Below are 17,573 nucleotides of genomic sequence, written 5' to 3' on the forward strand. Positions count from 1 at the left end.
AGTTGGAGCCAGGCAAGAAAATATATTCTAAGTCCTTTACTCATTTTCACATCCTGATTATCCTCTCCTACAATATCTGATTCTCACACCGGAGGGTTACCCCAAAGAGGACCCCTCTGTCCCTTTCTGAGGGGTAAGCTCACGGTACTGTTCGTTTTGTAGGTGGAAGAACTCGTATCTCGGAAAACCATCGGTGATATAGCACACTCGTACCCGAGGAACGTTGATCGTATACAAGTAAGTCGATACACGCTTCTTCATTGGCACCATCACCTGTTACAACGGCAACAAAACCACTATTTCATCAATTTTCTCTCTGAAAATCTTCACCATGGTTTCCGGTGTTCGAAACAACGATCATGTTCTGGAGGATAATGAGCTTGAGGATGTTAATGAGGGACATCAGGTTCTGAGGGCGCCGCGTGACACTGCGCGCACCACCAGTAACCATCCCTTCAACACAACACCTCATAGTCAAACTGAAACTCCCCCAGACGATCTCACGTTCCAAAATCTGACTGGTACAAAACAAAAAGGACCAATGGGCCCGGAAGTTGAAATCAATGACCCTAAAGAATGGCTCATAAACGAACAACGGCGTTTAATGGACAAATACAATGAGTTGGTAAAACACAAAAAGTTAGCCGATTTAACACAAAGGCTCGCATTTGATAAACAAACCATTCAGGGAACAACAAAAAAGATGCGCGCGCTGGAAGACGGTCATTCTGTTCACACCGAACAAGCTGATATTAGTGATGAGGAAGAGGTGCACAGCATGAAGAAGACGCGAGATACTCATGCAGGAGGTTCACAGCTTCGCGCACACATGCACATAGCACCTGGAGCCAAAGCTGATATGGATTTATACACACCATACAACCCACAAGCGAAAGGGCAAGTGGACGTAACCACACCATATAGGCCAGCCATCTTGGTAAAACATTCAAAATTCGCTGAGTGCATTGCGAAGGCTCCCATTCAACACAAAACCAAGATGCCAAGTGGTTTAGGCAAGTACGATGGTACAACAGATCCAGATGATTTCTTACAAGGTTTTTATAACACTGGAAACTTAGAAAGCTGGACGATGCCAACATGGTGTCACATGTTTGCTCGCTGCCTCACGGGTGCAGCGCGTGTCTGGTTCGAAAGCTTGCCCGCAGACACACGCGCGACCCTGATGACATCATGCACTGCGTACGCAGGAATGATGAAACCATTGAAGACTACATAACTCATTTCAATCAGGAATCTCTTGCAATTGGAGGCATCACTGAACAACTCTTGCGCGTGGCCTTTATACAAGGTGCGCGCAGCGATCAACTCCGCAGAGCTCTCGTGAGCAGAGAAGGCATGCCAACCACTTGGGCTAAGCTTATGGAAGCATCGCGAGTCTTCGCGCGAAATGAAAAACAAATTGCCCAAGACAGAGCAAGAGATAAAGGGCATCAAACAGAAGCACCACGCAACAATGAAAGGAGGGGCAAACAAAACTCCGTATGGTCCAGGTTGCAACAAACCAATTATTCTCCTGCAGAAAAGCAAGCGCAACAAAGTTCACCCCAACCCCAAAAAGACATTCTTAATCGCGGAGAAGGTGACAAGAAGGAAGGAGGCAGAGAGCCTAACAGACCTCTACCAAGAACATGGACTCCCCTCACCAAAACGCCTTCGCAAGTGTTAAGCACAGAGAATGTCCAGTTTAAAAACCCCAGGCCATTACTCCATAAGGGACCACCGAACAGTGGCAAATATTGTGAGTTTCACAAATCCACAGGGCACAACACCGATGCATGCCATCATTTGAAGGATGCGATCGAAAAAGATGTGAAATCAGGCAAGTTGGCTCACCTGGTAAAAAATCCAAGACCAGAGAACGAACAACCAGACGGAGCCTCAGCCAGTAAAAAATTCAAAAGAATCTGTGTAGCTGAAGGAAGAAGGCAAGGGCAAGGATCGAGGAAGAGAAGCGAGCAAATCCGAGGGGATTGGCGCGAGCAACAAGTAATCTTTCCAAGAATCAGAGGAGGCCCGTCTATCAGCAGTCCTCTAGTCATCACTGCACACATCGCTCATTATGAGGTGTCAAGAGTCCTGGTGGACACCGGTAGTGAGTCAGACATCATGTATGAGCAATGTTTCAGGAAGTTGGATCCAGCAGACCAAGCAAGGCTCGAAGTTGTGAGTGCACCAATCTCGGGTGTCTCAAACGAAATTATTCACCCCCTAGGTCAGATACAATTCGAACTAACTATGGGGGATGAGAAGCACAAGCGAGCTGAAATTGTCAACTTCCTGGTCTTGCCCACCACTTCATGCCATAGTATGATCTTGGGTAGAGGAACGATTGCCCAATTCAACGCCATACCGTCACCAGCGCATGACGCGTTGGGGTTCCCAACACCAACAGGAATAACATTTGTGTACCAAGATCATTTATGCGCAGTAATAAGTATACCTCGAGAGGGAAGAATGAAGCTTCCAGTGGCAAACAACGCGCCAGAGGAATGGATTCTCAACCCAAAATTCCCAGAACAAACAATCACAATCGGAGCTACGATATCAGATGACACAAGAGTGAGAATGAAAAGATTGCTCACAACGTATATGTCAGTCTTCGCGTGGCAACATTCTGATATGACTGGGGTTCCGCGAGACCTGGCGCAGCACTCTCTCAACACATTCAAGTCCGTGGAGCCAATTGCTCAAAAGAAAAGAGTCATGGGAGACGAGAAGACAGAGGCCATGAATGAGCAAGTAGAAGATCTACTGCGCGCGAATATCATTCGCCCAATACGATATCAAACATGGGTAGCCAATCCTGTGATGGTAAAGAAGAGCAATGGGTCATGGAGAATGTGCATCGATTTCAAGGACCTCAACAAGGCGTGTCCAAAAGATTGTTACCCCCTCCCAAACATTGACATGAAGGTGGACTCTGTGGTGCCATTTAAGCTCAAATGTTTCCTGGATGCCTATAAGGGCTATCACCAAATTCAAATGGCACCACAGGATGAAGACAAGACTGCTTTCAGAACTGACAAGGGTGTTTTCTGTTACACAAAAATTCCCTTTGGTTTGAAGAATGCATGAGCCACTTACCAAAGACTCATGGATGCAATTTTCAACGAGCATATTGGAAAAAACTTAGAAGTCTACGTGGATGATTTGGTGATTAAAAGCATGGAGGAAAAACAAATGCTCAAAGACATCGAAGAAACCCTTCGGCGCCTAAAGGAAGTAAACATGAAGCTCAACCCGAGCAAATGCACATTCGGCGTGGAAGAAGGGAAATTTCTCGGCGTAATGGTCACCAAGGATGGTTTCAAGGTGAACCCAGAGAAGGTGGAGGCTATCCTCGGCATGCCCTCACCATCCACCATGAAGGAAGTTCAAAAGTTGAATGGTAGATTGGTATCAATTAACAGGTTCCTAGTAAACCATGCAAGCAAATCTACCCCATTCATTAACACATTGAGAAATTGCTTAAAGAAAAGCCAATTCAAGTAAACGCCTGAGGCCGAGCAAGCTTTCAGTGAGATAAAAGAATGTCTGATAAATCTGCCTGCGCTCACAGCTCCACTACCTGGTGAAACTTTAATGTTGTACCTGTCAGCAGGAGAGCGCGCCATTGGCGCAGTATTATTGGTGGATCGCAAGGGAATCCAAACACCAATTTATTATGTAAGTCGGGTGCTGACAGATCCTGAGACGCGCTACACCATCATAGAAAAGTTAGTTTTATCACTAACGCATGCGTCGCGCAAGCTTCACAGATATTTCAATGGTCATCCTATTGAAGTCCTGACTGATTACAACATCCAGCAAGTCTTGCGACGTCCCGCGCTCTCAGGAAGGCTGACAAAATGGGCGCTGGAATTAAGGGAGCACACGATCACCTATAAGCCTCGTCTAGCAATCAAGGGACAAGTCTTAGCTGATTTCATCGCCGAAATCCCTGAAGGAAAAGTCGAAGAGGCTCAGCGCGAAGTAGACCCTCCGCAAGCCAATAATGAAGAAAACGTTTGGAGATTATTCACTGATGGAGCTTCAAACAACGAAGGGTCCGGCGCAGGCCTCAAACTGGTAGATCCAGAAAATCATGAGTATACTTACGCAATCAGGTTGGATTTCAAGAGCACCAACAATGAAGCTGAGTATGAAGCCCTGCTGGCTGGTTTGTGCATCGCGCACAAGTTCGGAGTTAAAAAGCTAGAGGCTCATGTAGATTCATACCTGGTAGCAGCACAAGTCAATGGCCTTTATGATTCCAAGGAGAACACCATGCCTCTGTATCTAGAGCAGGCAAAGACACTCACCGAACAATTTGACTTTTTCAGAATCATACACATTCCGCGCAGTGAAAATAAGTCTGCCGACGCGCTAAGCAAGATGGCATCAACCAGCTTCGATCATTTTGGCAAAGATGTCAGGGTGGAAGTAATGAGCAACCTGTCAGTGGGAGCGAAGTCTGTTCTTGTAATTCATACAACACCTTCATCATGGATAACTCCAATAATGGAATTCTTGAAGGAGGGAAAGTTACCAGACGATCGCGCACAGGCGAGGAAGATAAGACACAAGTCGCAGAACTACGAAATGCTCGATGGTACGTTATATCGACGCTCTTATCTTGGACCACTCATGAAATGCCTAGACGCTGAGGAAGCAAGCTATGTGATCAGAGAGATACACGAAGGAATCTGTGGAATACATGCTGGCCCGCGCATGGTGATCGCCAAGGCAATGAACGCAGGTTACTATTGGCCAGGCATGTACTTGGACGCGTTAAAAGAGATCCAAAAATGCAAAGCGTGTCAGAGCTATGCGCCAAATACCATGCGGCCAAAGAACAATTTGATTCCGGTGACCTCTGCATGGCCTTTCCACAAGTGGGCAATCGATATTGTGGGTCCCTTACCACAAGCGCCAGGGCGAGTAAAGTTTTTGGTAGTGGCAGTAGACTATTTCACAAAATGGGTTGAAGCCAAGCCACTGGCAAAAATCACAGCCGAGGCAATGAAGCAATTTATTTGGAGCCACATCGTATGCCGTTTTGGCCTGCCCATGGAAATCGTGAGCGACAATGGCAAACAATTCACTGACAAGAAGATATCCAGTTGGTTCAAGGAATTGCACATCAATCAGGTCTTCACTTCAGTATACCACCCTCAAGGGAATGGCCAAGTGGAACGCGCGAACCAAAGCTTGCTGAATGGGCTGAAGAAAAGGTTGGAGGGAGAGTCCCATGCATGGGTCGAGGAGTTACCTAATGTCCTGTGGGCGCACAGGACATTAAGCAAAACCAGCAATGGCGAGTCCCCGTTCAGCCTAACCTATGGAACGGAGGCTATGATTCCAGCAGAGATTGGATGCCCATCCTATAGAGTGCTCATGATGAGTAAGACGGATAACGAGCAAGAAAGGAGGTTGGATCTCAATTTACTTGAGGGACGCAGAGAGGCGGCTATCATCAGTGAAGCCAAATACAAGAAAAAGCTAGAAAAATACTACAATCAGCGCGTGAAAGAATGCCACTTCAAGAAGAACGATTTTGTCATTCGGAACAATGAAGCTAGTCGCGCAATACCCCCGGGAAAGATGTCTCCCAACTGGGAGGGACCTTATCAAGTCTCGGAAGAATTGGGAAAAGGCGCATACGCTTTAAAAGATTTAAATGGAAAGAAGATCCCGCGCACATGGAACGCAGCACAACTTAGAAAATGTTTCATGTAAAAGTTGTCAAGTTTGTAATCAAGGCTTTTTAAGCCATTATGAATAATGATACGCTCTATATGCGTTCTATTACCTTTTGCATACATGTTTCACACTTCCCTTTATTAATTTTGAGCAATATGACAACATTGTATTGACATCAAACTAAAAATAAAACGAAGTAAAACATACATGCGCGAGCTTCAAGCTCAGACGCGTTAACGAATTTTAACTCTAAAACGTCAGGGCCTTAGCCCAATAATATGAGCCTTAGCTCAAATTACTCATAGCATCCATCCTACGTATTGCGCAGCTGGACCATAAAAATACCTAAGCACAACTAAGGCAAAGCACATGCCAAAGCATAGTTGTTAAGGTCTCAGGTCGGGGCCGCGCATGGGATTATAATGGATATAGGCAGAGTAACACATACTGACACGTAAAGGCTAAAAAACTCATTCATAATTCCCTATAATAAATGCACGATAACGTCGCGCAAAAGAGGAATAATGAAATGCCAAGGCACGTGTCAGCATATTCAGAATATCGCAAAATAACTTGAAATATGACAACTGTTAAGGATTAAGTAAAAATAATTTCCTTACAACCTTGTTCAAGTTTCAATGTGTAAGCATACCTTATATTCAACAAGCACACACATGCAATATAAAGAGATGAATTGGGAATGCGCAAGATGCGAATAAGGGAAAAACAAAATTTCATTCCGAAACATAGAAGTTTACAAATTTACAAATAATGAGGTAAAAACTACAAAAAAAAAAAACAAGAAGGGCTTTTCAAGTCTCTATGTTAATATCAGCCTCTTCATCTTCCTAATCATTATTTCCTCCCTCAGCATCTGGCGCAGCCCGCTCCTCGTCATCTCCAAACTTACTATAATCAAGCTGTTCGTCTTGAATATAGTCGTCTTCTATCATGATAGCGTCAGGAGTAGGTCCTTTGGCCACGCCAGAGCCGCTGGCAGAAGTAGCGTTGCCCGCGCCATCATCATTGCCACCAGTCCCTTCACATTCATCAAGTAATTTCTTTAAAGCGCCAAGATCGGGCTGGTCAGCAAGCGCGGCTATCTGCAAGTCACAAGGAACAGTATAAGTACAAAATATTATGAAAATAAGTCAAGTAAACTCATTAAGGTTAAAATACATGCTCAAGGATGGGAATTGGAGTATTCAAGTATTTCTCCCCCACCTCAGCCATGTCAGCGCAGACAGCGTCGAGCTGATAAGGGTAGTCGGATGAATTCTTCTTTAGCATGCCATATTCATAACCATCCTTAAACCCCTCAGCCCGACCCACCAAGCGCGACGCCGCATTACAGTCCATCACAAGAGTCTGAAACTCGTCTGAGTATTTCATGGCATAAGCACAACGAGTCACACCCTGTGAAATCAGCCATTGACGGTCCTGCGCGAGGGAAGAAACAGACGTCTCAAGAGCAGGGATTTGAGAGTTTAACAACTTAACAGTTTCCTTGGCTTGTTTTAGCTCTTCTTTGTCAGACGCTGCTGCCGCCAAGGCTTCATTCTTTTCCGCTCGCGCAGCATCGAGCTCTTTCTTCAGGCGCGCAACCTCACTCTCCAATAAAGATTTTTCAGTATTAACCTGCGCAATAGTTTGGTCATGCGCCTCCATTGCCAACTCCAGGTCACGCGCTCGACGCGCGTCCTTGGCCGCATCTGCCTCTGCCACTTGCAGTTTTTCCCGCGCAGCTTGCAGCTCAAGCCCGCGCTTCACAAAAGCAGCGTTGGAACTTGCCCGGTTCTCGCTAAGTTCTGCTTGGTTAGTAGAGACATATTTCTGATAAACTATAATCAGAAACTTTAACAGTCGCTATCACATGAGATTAGAAGTTTGAGCTTTTGATGTCGCTGCGGGGAACTCTTTGTTGTGTGGTGAGGAGATTATGAAGGTAGTATAGCTCACGCATAGCTCCAAGCAAGCGTACATAATATGTTGCTTCCATGTAGAACTAGTGCCATCAAGGGTACGACAAGGTATATACTCGGTCACAAGGATTCGCTCCATGTCTTGGTTGCAACATATAGAAGATAGATCATGTTCCATCCCTGTATATGGTTTTCAGCTGAAACTTGAGGTGTTAGAATATATTTCAGTCATTTGTGGATCAATAATAGAAGCTTGAACTCTTAACTCTTAAATAAATTAGGCAGTACCCTTTAGTGGTGGATCTTAGCTAGCTTTGCCTTGCAAAAGAAAGTGACTCACTAATTAATAATATCTTGTTCCAGTGGGTAATAATAAATGCTCGAGTCTTTTGGGTAATTAATAAATAAACATGCGTGATGCGGCACTGAAAAAAGCAGTTGAAGAGAAAGAGGAACTGTATGGAGATTTCCAGAGTGTACTGGGCACAATGTGATGGTGGTAGTGGTAACCACGTGCAAGCATACCTTTTATTTGGCCAACTTTAAAATTTATATTATTATTATTATTATTATTATTATATGTTCGTACGGTATGAATCATTAAATAATGTGACTAGAAGGATCGTGAATCTTCATTTCATTGATTGGTAATGCAGTAAGTAATTCAACCGTGCCAATGCTGTTCAAATATTCTTGAATTTGATTCACGGAATTACCAAATCAGCCACAATTTACACAATTTACTAAAAGTTTTCAAAAAAAAAAAGACATTAATTTTTAGCCAATCTAAAAAAACGCGGGCTAATTAGAAAACCCATGTACATTTTTATTTTTAATGAGTCTAAAATTTTACGGTGTTGTGGTGAAATGTATTTAGTACGTTTAATATGATTTTTCAACATATAGGTAACAGTTTATGAGGGTTTAGCGTTATTAATGCTTTTAGTCTAAATTAGAATTAGTCACTGATACCGCTTGCGTCCCTTTTCTTGTATGAAAAATACCCGTCTATTGGTTACGTGTTTGGCTATTGAAGTGCAACGAGTAATCCATCAAGTTTATTGGTTACGAGTTCCCTATATATCATACCAGATTGCTAAACAATCGTGTTAGGATCCCAACACTATATATTTTTTAGTTACTCGACTTATCGTAACAAATTAGAGTGTTGATGGTAGATTTTATATACGCTATCACACTGTATCTTGAAAAGCGATTTGCCACAAAACCAAAACCATGTGTACAATGTTTAGTAACTATAACATTTATAATTACATGATAAACAAAACTAATACTAATAAAATTTTATTCTTTTATATATCATCTACGTACATTCATACATGAACTTGTAATCAGTAAATCAAACCTATAATATGTTAATTTGGATCCTGACATGTAATAATGTCATATCTTCTTGTCTCTAATTCTTATCAAGAATATTTCTTTCAAGTAACAATAATCTCCCACATAAAACTTCAAATAGAACCACTCCAAAAGAGTATACGCAATACCCTTCTATTAAATGCACATATCTTAATATAACTGACTACGTACTCACGTTTACCTACAACGTTGGATAACTGATATGAATGTTGTTGGTAAACCGCAGTCGGCAACTTTAGCATTCGTTTTTACATGGAGTAGGATATCTGAGCTTTTAATGTCTCGATGGAGAACTCTTTGTTGGCTGTTTACGAGATTATGAAGGTAGCATAGCTCACGTATAACTCCAAACGGGCATATATACCTAAGACGTGGCCGGTCATCTTTCAGCTGAATCTTTAGGTGTTTTAATTCATACTTGAAAGCTGTTCTTTGGTGGATCTAAAAAACTACCTCTGATTTACTTAAATAAGTGAGATGCCCTTCTGTGCTGTATTTATAAGCTTAATTTGTTTTACAACGTACGGTCTCGTCTCTATCCTAGCCATGTGCATGTGTTAGATGCTGCATTTTTGCTAATTCCGATAGGAAGTTATTATATATATATTAATCAAAGTGTTCAGTAATATCTTGGTCCAGTGGTATTAATGTAAATGGTCTGCACCCTTTGGTTTAATAAACGATGCATATCTTAAAAATGTCGTTCTGTTCTCGAGATATGCAGATGTATTGGGCACCCCTTGATGGCGGTAACCACGTGCAAGCCCTCCTTTTCCGCCGACTTCTAGTTTTATGTTATGAACTAGGTAGCAGGTTCGGCGCGTTGCGCCCGACTATGTGTAATCAGTAAATTAGCTAATCAGTTTCAATGTCAAAAAATTTCACACCTTTTATTCATAACTAGTTTATTACCCGGCGTATCGCGCCCGGGTAGTTCAAATATGCTTATGCACCTATCACGTTGCGATAGTGCCCTAACGTGGATTCGGTTGGTGCCGACACAAATTAAATAAAAAAATTAATCCGTATTACACAGAAAACAGTAACAATGCTCGCATAACTTATAATAAAAAAATGTCAGCATATTAAAAAGTCCGTAAGGGTAATGATGGATAATTCGTTCGGTAAAACCCAGTGTCGCAGCAGGGAGTCAACACGAATTTGGTCGTTGTTGGCTACGTTTGTCACGGTACCAGAACTAAACCTAGAAATTAAATTTGACAAACTAAAATGTTTAAAAAACCTAGCGGCATTCGTATAACATATTGTAAAAACAATTAACACATTTAAAACAATGTTTATTCGGTCGGTAAAATATGGTTGTTGGTTAAACCTGAGCGTTGCGACGACGAGTCGATGCGTATTCGCTCGGTATTGGTTACGTTCGTATGGTACCAGAATTAAGCCAAAAGATAAATTAGTCAAATTAACTTTTAAAAAATTAAAATATTTGAAACGAATTTAATTCGGTCGATAAAACCTAACCTTTGTGGGTCCCGAACGTTGTGGCGATGAGTTGGTACAAGTCCGGTGTTGGTAAAACATGAGCGTTGTTGGTCCCTGGCATTGAGATGGTGAGTCGACGCAAATTCTGTCAGTTTCGGTTATGTTCGTTATAGTACCAAAATTGAAACAAAAAGGTCAGTAAAAACCAGTCATTGGTAAAACCCGAGTGTTTTCGGTTCAGGGCATTGAGATGGTGAGTGTACGCGAATTCGATCGGTTTCCGTCATGTTCGCTACGTGACCGGAAATAAAACAAAAAATAATAATATAAAAATGAGGTAGACCAACAGAGTGGCGTCAGCCGTAAACTCGGGTGTTGTCGGTCCCAAGTGTTGGGGCGGTAAGCCTATGCGAACTCGGTTGATTTCGGCCACGTTTGTTTTAGTATCGGAACTATACCAAAAAAATGGCGTTCGATCGGTTTGCGTCGTTCGTTACACGGTAGCTGAACTAAACAACAAAATTTACGGATCAATACGATGCTGCCAAGTGGCCCAATAAGAGCCTTGGCGGCAGCAAAATTCTTAATTGTTATATAGTAATAATATGAGTCAAAGAACAAACTATTAGAGATGCAGAATAAGTTTATTTAGGTGAATATATATGGGGTCAGACTATTTTATAAAGGGGAATAAAAATAAGAAGGATGCGAATGATTTGTAGTAAAAAAACCCTTAAAAATAATGAAAAATTAATAAAAAAATCATAACTTAAATTTTAATACAAAACAAAAAATGTAAAAGACAAAAATGTTTCCACCGTCTTTCTCGTTCTCAAGAAAAAAAAAAGACACAATGTTGAGTGAAAAAGATCATTGTCTTTTTGCTTATCATTGTGCTTTGAGTTTATTTTCGTCATTCATTGTGTCTTTTTTTCTTGATATTGTGTTATATTACTCAACATTGTGTCATATTTTGTTCACCATTGTGTTATATTTTGCGATCTGTTGTGTCTTTTTTGGTTTATATCATTGTGTTGTTTGTTCATTTTCCGCATTGTGTCTTTTTTCTCAGTATTGTTTTTTTGTTTTTTTTGGATCGGGAATGACGGGGGAAACCTTTTGGTTTTTTTAAGTTTTTTCGTTTAATTTTAATACAAAAACAAAAAATGTAAAAGACAAAAATGTTTCCACCGTCTTTCTCGTTCTCAAGAAAAAAAAAAGACACAATGTTGAGTGAAAAAGATCATTGTCTTTTTGCTTATCATTGTGCTTTGAGTTTATTTTCGTCATTCATTGTGTCTTTTTTTCTTGATATTGTGTTATATTACTCAACATTGTGTCATATTTTGTTCACCATTGTGTTATATTTTGCGATCTGTTGTGTTTTTTTTGGTTTATATCATTGTGTTGTTTGTTCATTTTCCGCATTGTGTCTTTTTTCTCAGCATTGGTTTTTTTGTTTTTTTTGGAACGGGAATGACGGGGGAAACCTTTTGGTTTTTTTAATTTTTTTCGTTTTTATATTTATATATTGAGTTTTGAATTTTCTATTATGTTTTTTGAATTTTTTAGGGGTTTTTTATGTGGCCACAAATCCCTTTCACACTTCTTATTTTTGTCTCCCTTTGCATCTTAACTTTACCCGATATGTATGATGCATATGATCACCTCCCATAATAACTTTGTATCATTGCCTATATATGAAATCAACCATTCACATTATCGTATCCTCAAATGCGTCCACTGCCATGGAAACGAATTTAATGCGTTACAGGAAAACAACAATGTGAACTAGTACCTCGACTGAAGGATAGCCCGGTCATTCATTGTATGTGGTTGTTCCGTTACAAGTTCAAATACGACGAATCACTTGATAGGTATAAAGCGCGATTGGTAGTTATTGGAAAATTGCAAACGATGGGTGTTCATTGTGATGAGACATTTTTAACCCGGTTCTTAAAAGGGCAACCATATGCACTGTCCCGAGTCTTGCAGTAACTCATGAGTGGCCGATTCATTAGTTGGATGCTAAATAATTTTTTTATGGCTCCTTAAATGAAATGGTTTTATGCACTAGCCACCGGGTTTTGTAGATCCTGAACTGACGAACCATGTGTGTCGTCTTAAGAAATCACTAGATGGTGTCAAACAAGCACCCCGAGCATGGTTTCATTGGTTCTCAACTTTATTCCTTCATGAGGCTTTAAAAGTAGTGTTTGTGACAATTCACTATGTACTTATTCTTGGGGGTATCAACGCGCATACATCTTACTCTATATGGATGATATTGTCCTCATCGCTTCTTGCTCAGGGCGGTTACGTGACACTATCTGTACTCCTTTAGGTGAGTTTTTTATGACCGATCTTGGGCTGCTTCATCAGTTTCTCAGGATTACAGTATCCTGGGACATCGACATGCTTTATCATAGACAACCTATACTCGTGACATACTACGATGCGCTGGGATGACCACATGTAAACTACGTGCTACACTGGTGGACACGTCCAATAAGCTCAACGCCGACGTATTTTTGCCCGACGATACTCTGTACAGTACCTTTGTGGGCGCCTTAAAATATCTCACATTTACATAACCAATTATCACATATGCGGTATACCAGATATGCTTGTTTATGCATGCCCTGGATAACCTCGCTTTAACTTCATGAAACGTGCTCTCTGATATATCAGTGGCATGATCGATGTTGAAAGGTCAATACAAAATAATTATAAAACTCCTGTCTTATCTACCTTTATTAGTAAGGACAAGTAAGGTCGTCTTCACAGGAAATTAATGGAAAGTGCTATCAAAGTTCATTGTTTATATTCTAAGGTTTGACAATCAATGCCAAACAAATTTTTAGAAGTTTAATTGTAAAAACAGTTGTGACTTAACGAACTACTTAACTTTGTAAAATCAATTGGAGAAATACTAACCACTTTTCAAGGTTTCAGGTTATGCAACAAACTGTTTAATTATAACTCATACCAATTGGAAAATCACATAGACATGATTTGTTTACTCGGATTGATAAATAATCAAAAGACACTGTAATTTGTTATAATGATTTACAGAACTCAATCCGACAAATTGGTACAGTTGAACACGGTCTAGTTAACTACAAGCACACATTTATAAAACTTAATAATAATAATAATAATTATAGTAATAATTGATTAATGGTAAGAATATGAACTTAGTTCTAAATGTTGATGAATTCAAACCAATAGCTGTTGACAACATCAAACCCTAGATAAACATCTGTTTAACTAATCCAAATAAACATGAAAGCTAGATTAACCAAATGATTAATTAGAAATCAATCCAAAAATAGGTAGAAATCATAAACTAACTAGTTCTTACATAAACTCTACACTTGAAGGAGCCATGAGTGGTTTAGTCTTGGCTTTGCATCATGATTAGTTTGCTTATGGTGTGGAATCTTGAAACCAGGGAAGAATTGGTGATCGGGAAGCGGTAAGATGGTAAAGAATCGCCCTAAACTCGTCCACAACGACTGAGATAAAAAGTCACTCGAATAGAGGCTGTAAAATATTGATATAATCGATTTAGGGTTTTAACCGGTTTTTAAGTTTTTCCCATGTTGTCACACCCCAACCTACGGCGGAACATGCCAGGGTACGACTAAATTTGTATCATAGCTCAAAAGACACTAAAATAATGTAAGTGTCAATATCTAATTTATTCCATTCATAATAATGTACACAGCTTTTAAGAAAAGAAATAAATTAAAATTACATCAACTTAAAACAAACAAAATATTTTTTATTTTATTAAAACCTAAGGTCTAAAATCTAAATTCTTCACTTCAAATAATCTTACACGCCAACCTACAATAACAATGCATGTTTAATGAGCAACCACAGTTTGATATAAATAATAAATAAATAAAATAAAACAATTCCTTGCAACATGTGAATCACAACAACTAGTATAAATGTGACAATCGTCAATTTCAGGTTAACTCCGTTAACGCAACTCCGTCAATTCAAACTTTAGATTATTGAATCTAAACGCAAACCTCATTACATTTAAACTAGGGTTTAAATGACGCTTAACACTTACTACATGTGTAGTAGTCTTTCGGGATTTGCACCGAAACGCAAACGATTGATGAATAAACGAAAAACACTAAAACACTAATTATGTGATAATTATGTGTTAGGATTATGTGTTATGTGATAATATTATTGTCATGTTAATTTAATGTGCAAGTTATGATAGAATGTTCTAGAAAAAGTAATACTTAATGTTAACTTAATGTGCAAGTTATGATAGAATGTTCTAGAAAAAGTAATACTTAGGAGTTGAGGGGCCAAAGTGTAACATATTCCTTTATAAATACATGGTAAACCTAAACCCTAACCTCCTACCTATTCCCCTACTAAAATCGGCAGCCATCCCCTCCCTTTATTTCCTTGAGATCGATTAATATACACACACACACAATCAAGATCTTTCAAGTTTGATTGAAGATTAAGGTGCTAGGAAGGTATACACAACTATTCTATGTATCCTCTATGTTTAATTGTTAGTTTTATTGGGTTAATTGTAAACCTTTATGGCTGATTTCTTGGTATTATGTTATTCATGTGATTCTTGATTTAATTGATGATGATTGATAACTAGATTTGATATTGTTGCATGATTATTGTTGTCTTTGAGTTTGATATCAAGTAAAACCCTAACTATGTATGTATGGTATGATTGATAGGAGTTATGATGTCTAGAATGTTCTATGAATGATTTGTGATCTATAGATAGTTAAATTGTTGAGTTTGGATGAAAACAGTTTCTGGACAGATTGTGTTGTTGATGATGGAATGACTGTAACGGGATGTAAAAGTGGTAAATGAATGAGATAATTGATACTACAGTAAACTAGGTTGAGTCTAGTTTCTAAAGAATATAAATTTGTAATTTTTGGACGTGTGAAAGTTAACTTTTATGATTTTACAAAAACGTGGTGCAAAGCTGAGTTGTTAGACCTGCTGTTAGGTTGTTTTGTAAATGTTATATCTCATGACCTACGAGGCCAATTGGGTTGGTTCCACTTCTGGAAGTTGACTTATTGAGTTAGGAACCTAACCCAAGTGGTCCTGCATTTATTGGATTTTTCGTTTAACGGGAATTGCAAATAACATTCTGTTGCGCATGAATCTGACTGATATGAGTTTGCTGTAATGTTTTGGTCATTATAAGAAAAATATGTGGAATAAAAATAAGATAAAATATGTTCTGGAAACCTAAGATATGTATGCTTCTGTGGTGATTTTTGGTGAATTAATTGAGACGTTATGATCGGTGAAATAGTACAATCTTTCAAGTAGAAATTCTGTCATAATGAAACTAACTGCTGAGTTGTGTAAAAATGCATGAAATATGATAGTTTTTGTATATTTGTTATGTTTTGACCAAAATACCCTTGCGGGGAATAGTTGCTAATTGATTGCCATGAATTGACCAAATTGCCCTTATGGGGAATAATGGTTAGTTAGTCTTTGTTTGTTGACCAAAATGCCCCTACGGGAATAATTGCTAATAAGTATGTTATTAATACGTGACACGAAAGTAATTGCTCACTCATGTATCGTATCACAATTTTACTTGTTTAAGTCACACACGATTCACAAACGAAACACGAAACATGTTACGTGCATAGGTATTATGTGCCGAGTCTAGAGACTCGTTAAACATTCCGATACTTAGAAAATCTCTTTGTTATTTTAGAACGCTAGAGAGTTTTCTACGACGCGCATCACTCGGTGATCTAGATCGGATATTCTTCGCAAACAGTGAGTTCACTTACCCCACTCTTAAACTGCTTTCAAATGTTTTTCCACTTGGGGGAGATAACATACTCCGATAAACATATTTTCTGAGATAAACGCATATGAAAGATTTTGTTATAAATTATATATCACTTGTAAAGGCTAAGCGGCATTTGTAACAACTTGAAGTCCCACACATCGGACCGGTTAATATTTGGAATAGCGAGTCACTTTTGGGTAGTACTACTGGGTTTGACAAACCCCACCTGACGCTAAGCTCAACTGGAGGTTGAGTGGGTGTAAATTTTGGCTAACACTTACCATGGTCTGGAGGACCTGGTGACGGGCACTTGATAAACAGTCAGCTTCGGTCGCGAACCACTTAGCGATACTTGTTGTATAGATTAGCTACCTATCGATATATAATTTGACATAACACTATCTGGTAATGCAAAACACTTAAACGCTGTAACGTGGTTACACACTTAAACGCTGTAACGTGGTTACACACTTAAACGCTGTAACGTGGTTACACACTCAAACGCTGTAACATGGTTACACACTCAAACGTCGTAACGGGGTTACGCAACACTTAAACGTCGTAACGGGGTTACGCAACACTTAAACGTCGTAACGGGGTTACGCAACACTGAAACGCCGTAACGAGGTTACGCAAAACGCTTAAACGCCGTAACGTGGTTACGCAAAACGCTTAAACGCCGTAACGTGGTTACGCAAGACACTTAACGTAAAACGCTGAACGCAAACGCTAAACGATTTATTTTTATATAACTTGTGAACTCACCAACCTCGTGTTGACCCTTTTAGTATGTTATTCTCAGGTAGCCGAGGCGGGCGCGCGGTCTAGGAACATGCATTGTTTGAATCATCTTTATTTATATGGTTTACGCTTCCGCACTTATTTGCATTTAAACGTTTTTATGGTTTGAGTATAACTAATGATTCCGATCCTGTTAGTTCACACCCTCTGACGGTAAAACTCCGTTAGTGGATTTTGAGGGTGTGACAGATTGGTATCAGAGCCATTGGTTATAGCGAACTAGAAGCTGCATGCATACTAGACTATAACCGCGACGACCCATTAGTTATAATGATACGCACTGCATAGGTTTGTGTAGTCTTTGTTGTCTTATCTCTTTACCTCTTTCACTCATACGCGCGCATACACGGCATACCTGTAGAGATGTCGACGCCATCCTCATCATCGTCCGATCTGATGACTCATGCTCACGGGAAGGAACCGCAATTACCTACCGCATTGCCACCCCGAGTAGTCCCGGAACTCGAAACACCCGCACCAAAGAG

The sequence above is a fragment of the Bidens hawaiensis genome, unplaced genomic scaffold (genome assembly GCF_021521415.1).
Source record: "Bidens hawaiensis isolate Kalapana, Puna unplaced genomic scaffold, B.hawaiensis_p1.1 tig00028006_1, whole genome shotgun sequence".
Classification (NCBI taxonomy): domain Eukaryota; kingdom Viridiplantae; phylum Streptophyta; class Magnoliopsida; order Asterales; family Asteraceae; genus Bidens; species Bidens hawaiensis.